We start from the raw sequence: 9,489 nt of genomic DNA, 5'->3' as shown, positions 1-9,489 counted from the left end.
TTTTCGAAATTGGGCATCGGCAAATGGCGCATTAGCGTCGGCAATGAAAATGCCGAGGCCACACGAGCGCTTGTAACGTTAGGGTTAAACATTCCTCCCAGTCGTTATGGCACAGCATAGATTTATTCCCTAGTCAACACCCTGATGGATCTTTATGAAAAAGAAAGAGGCCTGTGAAGTGGTATCAAAGCCCGAAAGCCGCAAAACGTGGACGCTTTATTGCGAACGGCGAAGACGGTGTAGATTTACAGCCAAGCTATGAGCCTCTTGATGTGTCTGATTCCAGTGATGACGCGACAACCTCGTGCTCCGATACAGCATTTGATGACTCCGATTCTGACTGCTAGTTCTTTATCAAACAGACTTTGTGTTGTTCGCAGTATCCCAATTGTGACGAAATTATGTTAGTGTATACGTAAATCGAGGTAATCTTCTCGCAGGGAGCTATTAATTTGTTACCTGTATCTGGTTGAGCAATTGATATTATTTTATGATAATTCAACGTTGCTAGATGCTAGATGTTGAATTAATGTAAAACAAATGTAACTTTCTTATTGGGCATTGTTGTTACGCAATATAACCGAGCGTAAAAATTAAATGGATTTGTGCTGACTCGAACGTTGAATCAACCCAAAATTAACTTACTTTTCCCCGTGAGTTATTTAACGTGAATTCCTGCAACAACGTGCCACGTGCGTATCTTGTAGCTCGCTTTATCGCTACTTTTGGCATTATTACATCACTAGAGCTGGGCGATATTGGTAAAATAATTTCGATACGATATTACCAAAAATAAAACGATATTATCTAAGTTTCGATATTTTACGGCGAATCGCAAAGCACGGCTTTCTATAACTGCATGAAAAACATATTGAGCACTGGTACTGAAATGAACAACATTTATTGCAAACAATGCTGCGATTTAACTGTGGCGAACTAAAGATTTTTGGACAAAAATGTCAGCATGTTGACATTGCAAGGTTTTAGGCACGATCACTTCTTGGAAACAATTGAGCCACTAAGTGAAAACACCCTTTTCCTACTAACACTGGTGGCTTGAATGCACAAACGTTTTCTTGCAACTTCTGCAAGTGTAGGAAAAGTCAGTGCATTAGCTCGCCACCATGTACAGATGCAGCTATCCTTGTTGATAGTTTTTAATGCAAAATAGAGATGCAGCTGTGAGTAGCAAAACAAAATAAAGTATCTACCTAGCTGTAGCTACCATAGGCTACGGCCGCTATGCTACGTAAATTCAGTCAGCTTGCAAGTTTCCTATCGTATTTACCGGACTTCATCCTTCGCAACAACGCAACACGTGGGAATCAATAAGCAGGATTGCGTAATCACAAAGACTGCTCGCAATGCGTAAATAATTACCGTAAATGCACACACACTGGGTTGTCTGCGCATGCGATGTCTGTGTCACTGCGCATGCGAAAATGTTGCTATAATTTCAGTACATTTATAAACGATAAAATCGGAGCTTTGTGAATAAATATCACTGCCGAAAAAATATCGTATCGTATCGAAATATCGCCCAGCTCTATATCACAACAAATCAAACAGTGCGGTCGTGATAGACTACTCTAGTATATTTTTCGCTTCTGCCGAAGTAAAATGTTGATGCGTGTCGAAGTTCCGATGGCCGCCATGTGCTTGTGATTGGCCGCCGAACAGCTTGCTTCAGTCGGACACGTTTGGCCGCCGGAAAAAAAAGTTGTTTCAAGGCCTGCTATTTGCATTGATTTAACTCCAGTAGACGTCAAATTATTGTAAGCATCTACTCCTTGTTGCGCCTCGCTTTCCATTATCTCGTCCAGCTGATACAGCATCTGATGATACCGATTCTGACTAGTTCATCAAACAGACTTTGTGTTGCTCGCAGTGTCCCAATTGTGCCGAAATTATGTTGGCTTATAAGCTTACGTAAATCAAGGCGATCTTCTCGCAGGGAGCTATTAATATGTTACCTGTACCTGGTTGAGTAATTCACGTTATTTTATGATAATTCAACATCGCTAGATGTCGAATTAATGTAAAACAAACGTAAATTTCTTATTGGGCATTGTTGTTACGCAATATAACCCGCCGGAAAAATTAAATCGATTTGTGCTGACTCGAACGTTGAATCAACACAAAATTAACTTACTTTCCCCTCCCGGTGAGTTTTTTAACGTGAATCACCATAACAGGGTGCATATCGCGTTGCTTTATCGCTACTTTTGGTATTATTACATCACAACAAATCAAACAATGCGTTCGTAATAGACTACTCTAGTATATTTTTCGCTTCTCGTTTTACATGTTTTAATACAATCTTTTCCTAATAAATATACACAGTAATTGCCGAAGCAATTTCAAATTTTGCCGTTTGGCCTCGGCAACATTATTGCCGAAGTAAAAATATGCTCATTTTGAAGACTGAACCATTGCAAATTTGCAAACATAAACATTCAATGAAATCTGTTTGAAAACTCTTGCCCACCCAGAATTCCTCTCTTCTAAGAAAAAATCGACGTCATAACCGGTTAAATAGTGTTTTAGATTCAAAGACCGGCGCCGGTCAAATAGCCACTGCCTAAATATTTCTTCACCATTTGCTAATTGTAAATTTTGTATTCTATTTGAATAAGATGTACTGGTTGAATTATTTGCTGCATGAGTGTCATGGTCGGCTGTCATGACTGCATATTGATTCGGATTATTGGTTTGGATGCAACCTAGTTCGTACCATGAACAGTTCGTACCGTCAGTTCGTACCTTGAAAAGATGGAGAAAAAAACAAAAAAAGCCGAAGTCGCTGATCGCAGTTTTTGCAATCGCTTTAAAATTTTCCCCCTGAAAAGATCGAGAGAAAAAATAGCTCAAAACCGAAGTCCGCTGATCGCAGTTTCCGCAAACATTTTTCCGCAGTTTCCGCTAACCCTAACCATAGAGTAATCTATGCTCTAACCCTAACCCTCGCTGATCGCAGTTTCCACAAAATTTTTCCCGCAGTTTCCGTTACCCCTTACCCTAATTCTAATTTCTAACCATAGAGTAATCTATGCTCTAACCCTAACCCTCGCTGATCGCAGTTTCCACAAACATTTTTCCGCAGTTTCCGCTTTTACCCTAACCATAGAGTAATCTTTGCTCTAACCCTCGCTGATCGCAGTTTCCGCAAACATTTTTCCGCAGTTTCCGCTAACCGCAGTTTCCGCTTACCCTAACTCTAACCATAGAGTAATCTATGCTCTAACCCTAACCCTCGCTGATTGCAGTTTCCGCAAACATTTTTCCGCAGTTTCCGCTTACCCTAACTCTAATCATAGAGTAATCTATGCTCTAACCCTAACCCTCGCTGATCGCAGTTTCCACAAACACTTTCCCGCAGTTTTGCAATTTCCGCTAACCACAGTTTCCGCTAACCCTCGAGTTTGTTTCAAATTGTTTGGGGAAACTCCGATCAGCGACTTCGGCTTTGTGCTATTAAACTGCGGTCAGCGACTTCGGCTTTTTTTAATTTTTTCTCTCGATCTTTTCAGGGTACGAACTGACTGTACGAATGGTTCAAGGTACGAACTAGGTTGCACCCTATTGGTTTTACGGGTTATTATCACTTCAAGCTCTGCTGGCTTCGGTGAGTCGACTAAACTGCCTGCTACATAAGCTCTACTTAAGATTGAAACATATCTGCGCACTAAATTTGATAAATGACCTTGTAACCTAGACCTAAGAGTCCAATGGAAGCAACAGTGGAAATCCAATGAAGTCCAATTCAGCAGTAGGCCTACGTATATAACACATAGGAGGGTTGCCATACTTTCCTTATTTCTCAGATTTGTCCTTAGGCTACTTTGAAGGGCAATGTCTTAAAAAAATTGTTGTCCTTATTTCTAAGAAATATTCTTGTTTTTGATTTGAGTCCTTGTTTTGTCTTATTTTTATCCATTACAAAACTTTATCTTTTTTTGAATATATCGATATGTAGTGTAAGCAGGGCTTTGAAGCCGGAGCAAGGAGCCGGAGCCCCGGAGCCGTGCATTTTCAACGGAGCTGGAGCCGAAGATGCCACTACTATTGGCTTCTTCTTCTTGCTTATGAGGCAGCAGTTCAGACAACATCTCCTAATTGTTGTAACCAGAGTAATGTCTTCATATCAGAGTCTATGAGATCCACATGTTCTGCAGGTCGAAACACTGGACAGTGATTGTGCTGTGCTGTTTGACAGTCACCACAAACACAGGCTGGTGAGTCACACAATCCCCAGGTAAACATATTGTGCTTGAAGCGACCAACACCAGTACGGATGCGATTCAGAATCACCCATTCTTTTCTTGGTAGGTCTGAGCCAGGTGGTACCGTAGTGTCTGGTGTGACTTGGAACTGGTTGGGCCGTGATATGGTTTCCCAGCGGTCTCTCCATGACTTCATCAGATCAAAGTGACCTTCATGAAGCGCCACAACGTGTCGAAAAAAAGGGTGCCTGGAAAGCAGGCGTTGACGTGTGAGCTGTTGTGCGTCAAGGACTACATTGTGGAGGAGATGGTGATCATTGATGGAGATGGTCTTGCGAGCCGTACGGTAGAATTCTCTCTGCATAGTTTTGGTGGGGCGATGCCTGAAAGCACTGGTAGTAAGTCTGTGGGAGTTGGACGCAGGCATCCAGTGATAATGCGCATGGTGTCGTTAAGGGCGATATCTACTTTTTCCGCGTGTGTGCTGCGGCACCAGACTGGAGAAGAATATTCGGCAGCACTGTACACAAGCGCTAGGGCACTAGTGCGCAGTGCTGGAGTTTTGGATCCCCAAGTCGACCCAACTAGACATCTGAGAAGGTTGTTTCTAGCTGATGCTTTGGCACGCATTGAGTCACAGTGTTTTTTATACGTGAGTTGCCGATCCAAGGTCACTCTCAGATATGTAGGGCAGGGGTCATGTCGTAGCCTACAAGGGTTCCATCTAGGGGACTCGTAACTGGCGGCCAGCTTCCTTGTTATTAATTATAGGCTGAATTCACATAATTTAACAGTAGGCCTAAACCTTCACAAAATTAAGAAATTATTTGCGTAATTAGACGTCGAATTAACGAATATGTTTTGAAACGCAGTTGCGCATGACATTTTGAAGAAAGTAGGCTACCTTAAATTTCATAAAGTTATGTTATTTTTTAACAATACGGTAGGCCTACAGTAGTTGACTGCAGGCAATTTTAAGCTTTAGAAATTAAACTAATATGTCGTCATTATTTTAATGAAAGCACTTTTCGTAGCCTGGAGCTGGAGCCGGAGCAGTGGAATCAATAAGCTCGGAACCAGGAGCTAATTTATGATAAAAGAGAGCTCCGGAGCAGGAGCTGGAATAACTTAATATTTACGCCTGCTCCAAAGCCCTGAATGTAAGTGAGTAGGCCTAAGTAGGCTACTTATGTGGTGTGGTGTAAGTATTGTGGTGTTGTTGTATATGTGGTGTTATTGTTAGGTGTATGGTGTTATTGTAAGTATTGTGGTATATTGGTGTTTACTTACACCACTTATGTTGTGTAAGTAACTTAGCCTACATAAGTGGTGTAAGTAAACATACAAGATGGGTCAATAACTTACGAGGAGAGCAACAGCAAGACTGGCAAATTGTTTTATTTGTAGGAAATGTGATAAAAGAAAACATTCAGTTGGGGATTGCAAAGAAAGTTTTTGTTATGGAATTAAAACAGAGACCAACTTCTGTTACTAGAGTGATCAGATAAATGGAAGTGGTAGATGCGAAGCAGATGTGACAAGAAGGGCAAGGCTGGGTTGGGCAAAGTTCAGGGAATGTGGGGAAGTGTTGTTACGGACGGTTTTCACCAAATCAAACGTCATATAAAAACCGTTATGGTCTACTTAACCTAGCTGGCATCTTACGTCATGAAAATTGCTAGAAAATGTCCAAATATTGCACCATCGTTCGTAAGACCTAATGAAACATTGCATCACCACCTTTGAACACCTGTTTGAATTGCGTGACAATGTCTTTCATTATTGCGTCACAGTTACTGTTTACAAGAGTTTGAGATATTGCAAATTATTCTAGTCATTCGTAAAATGGTTGCTTGAAAGTTGGAGGCATATTTAACTGTTTGCTTAGTGCTTGCCAGCTGGATAAAATTTCCGTCTTTTATCTAAGTAGTTTGTTGTAGTGACAAGTTTTAGTGGTGTACGGTGTTGCATCCCAATTTCGACAACCAGGTGGCTAATTTTACAGAAATACAATTTTGAATAGACGGTTTCAAAAGAGTGTTTCTTCGGTCATTACATACAGACGAACGGATCCGAGAGTCTTATGTTACAATTTTCCCACGAAGAGATTATGGTTTACCGCTGTGACCAAATGTTATTTGGAAAAAGCTTTTTCATTAAAAATAAAAGAGAAAGTCTGTAAGAGTTGTTAATGATAATGGTATCCATAGGCATAGGCAAGAGGGGGGGGAAGGGGCCATGCCCTCCCCCCCCCCAAATTTTCAAAGTTTGGATTTCGAAGTTGAACCCTTTGTTGAAAATATAATATAATTTGTAAAAATTTGTATCGTTTTCCAAGACATCTGGCTATAGACCTTTTGCACATTCAAAATCACCAGAGCGTGACGTTTGAGTTACGCGGAGTCTGAGAGTTGAGAATCGCTGGTTTACTACGGTTTATGAAGGCGTTTCTTGTTATTGCAAGCAAGCGTGAGGTCGGTGGCAGGTGAAAGTAAATTTTTTGTGTTTATGAATTGTTTTAGATTATCGGCACACTTCAATTCTTGTTCGTTTTAATCATAGTGTTGGCTAACAGACTAGGAAAGGCAATTTTAGGACGCCATTGTGAAGCGTGTGCATTTTGACCGGGAATTATGGACCACGATAGTGGCACCTTGTCTTGCAACATTCTATTTTCATTCTGCATAACATAATATGCAACGAACCAACCACATTTTATTGATGATACCAAGCATGGTCACTGGTATTTTCCTGTCGAAGATGTGAAATTGACGAATTTTTTTATGGTCCTCTCTACATGAATGCGATGGCGTGCAATACTTCGTTTATTCAACACTTTGTCCTCACTCATTTGAGGCCTTCTACCTAGGAACGGTGAGATATTCAAATGTAGACCAATACCATGTAGGCTAAGTCTTTTTCTATAAGAAACCCTTTATCGGCCGTAACAGCATCATGAAGTGCAGTTCATTAGCAGCTATTTTCTGCTTCAAAAGGTGAAAAAATCCGCTCCTCTGATATATTTCTTTGTCACTCACATTACCAGTGTACAACTGAAATACAAACATATTACCCCCATTTGGATCAACTCCCACTAATGACTAATGCCTTTGCAGTGTTTGTACTTTTATAGTTCGAGTACGTTTGCGACTGACGGTGAAGTGAGGACAGTGTTTCGAGACGTAGGCCTACTTCAGTGCAGTCGATGATGATCATGGTGCTTGGGTAGTCCTTTTTGAAGTCTGGCTTCATGGCTGCTATGATAACGTCACGATGAGGGAATATGTTCAAACTAATCAACCTTAAATACATGAGGTGCATTCATGAATGAAAAATACGGTGTACAGTACATTACAGTACGAATGCAGAACTAATACCAAACCTTGTGCTTTAAGTCTGTATAAAACAAACCCAGACGAAGCTTCAACACCAGCAAAAATTCAATCTTCCACCGCTAATCTATGTAGATGCAGTGCTCCTGCAGCATTTTGAGGTATTTCGAAAGTAGCCTCGTCATTAAGTTCTGCATCAATATTTTGATTTGCATGCTTAGCTTTTGAAGCTGTATAATACAAGAAATTCTTCCTATCTTTGCCTGGCAAGATCGCTTCCATTTCCAATACAGCAAAGAACTGGTCGAAGGTTTACACTTCTGTAGCCTAAGTTTACAACTTAAAAGAGTTTTATTTTCTGGCAAATTATACTGAAACACTGATACACGCCTGTAAAGACCATAAAACAACAGCTCAAGCAAACGTTAAACAATTTATTCGCCTGCAAACTACGCCACTAACCCTATCGCACAGCATTGTGAACAGCGGCTAGTCGTTCACGACTCCAACGTCACGCTCTGTTGGTTTGTTATGCAAAAGGTCTATTAACACCCCCCAGGACTTGGTTTAGACTCACAGAAAGACACCAATAAATTTTGCAAATCGTAAATCGCGCAAAGTTTACGCAATTTACGCTTCTTTTAACTAATCTGTAGAAGCAATTTCAGAATCGCTAACTCTGTTGGGTTTTTGTGTAGCTGAGTTTTTTGTGTTCTCCAATTTTGGCCGCAGTTTTTGCCCGTTCGTGTGTACGAGCTACCTTTAATAAGTAAATAGCTGTTTATCTGCTAATAAATTTCATACAAATATTACCCTGAAAGTATTTCCAGAAAGCGCTATAATCCATTATTTGAGTGTAATTTTGCAAAAAAATTTCCGGGGGAGTATATGCCCCTGGACCCTCCTAAAATACGCGTGCCTTCGGCACGCTCTAACCCCCACCAGTTTTATTGCTTCTCTTGCTTAACCCACCAAGATACGCCACTGAACATCAGGTGGCGATGTCTTAAATCAAACACTTTGTCGTTCTCTTCAATTCATCAAATATTTGGCTCCCCCAAAAATTTTTTCCAGCTACGCCACTGATGGTATCGATTTGAAAAGCGTCCAACACACATAAACTGGACCTTGCTAAGAGATCGAGCATTTGAGTACGAAGAAGTCAAGTGGTTTGAGAAGAAAATTGATCAGCCAATGGAATAAAGAATGAGTTGTGATCATAGTGGTAAACCATATCCTCGTGGGAAAGTTCTAGGATAAAATTCCCAAATCCTTTGTCTGCATTGGGGACTAGTCTGTACTCTGTACGCGATGACCGAAAAAAAACACTCTTCTAAAAAAATTTTCACAAATGGTATTTCAAGAAAACACAGCAACACGGGCTGTTAAAAAGAGAGAGCACCAGGTAGCCTACGCACCAACAAAAAATTGTCACCACAAACAGATTTCCAGATAAATAACGGAAATTTTGTCTAGTTATTACCCAAAGCAAAACTGTTTAATATCTGACCAACTTTCACAGCGACAGTACACAAAATGAGAGAATTGATTGCGATATTTCAAATTCACGTAACCCGCCTCTATGACGTATAGGTCCATATGCATTGTTAAGCAATTCCACAGGTGTTAAAAAGAAATGGTGCAATACCTTATCATTCAAGATGCAATAGTTCACAGGTGTTTGAAAAGAATGATGAAATTTCTGCTCATTTTTTAGCAATATCCAATATTCCATGACGTAAGACGCCAGGTTAAGTAGACTTAACGGTTTTATGTGACGTTTGATTTGGAAAGCGATATCGTAACAAGTTGTTCGATGAGGTCTCGGCTGTTAATAATCTACTCAAGAAGATTTCCAGATGATGTGTTTCGCAATGATGAACCTTAGCACAAGTGGATGAAGATCTTTACTGGAGACGACTCTTTTTCGTTCC

Source organism: Aplidium turbinatum, chromosome 9, assembly GCF_918807975.1.
Source record: "Aplidium turbinatum chromosome 9, kaAplTurb1.1, whole genome shotgun sequence".
In the NCBI taxonomy this organism is placed as follows: Eukaryota; Metazoa; Chordata; class Ascidiacea; order Aplousobranchia; family Polyclinidae; genus Aplidium; species Aplidium turbinatum.
This window is presented reverse-complemented; position numbering follows the sequence as displayed.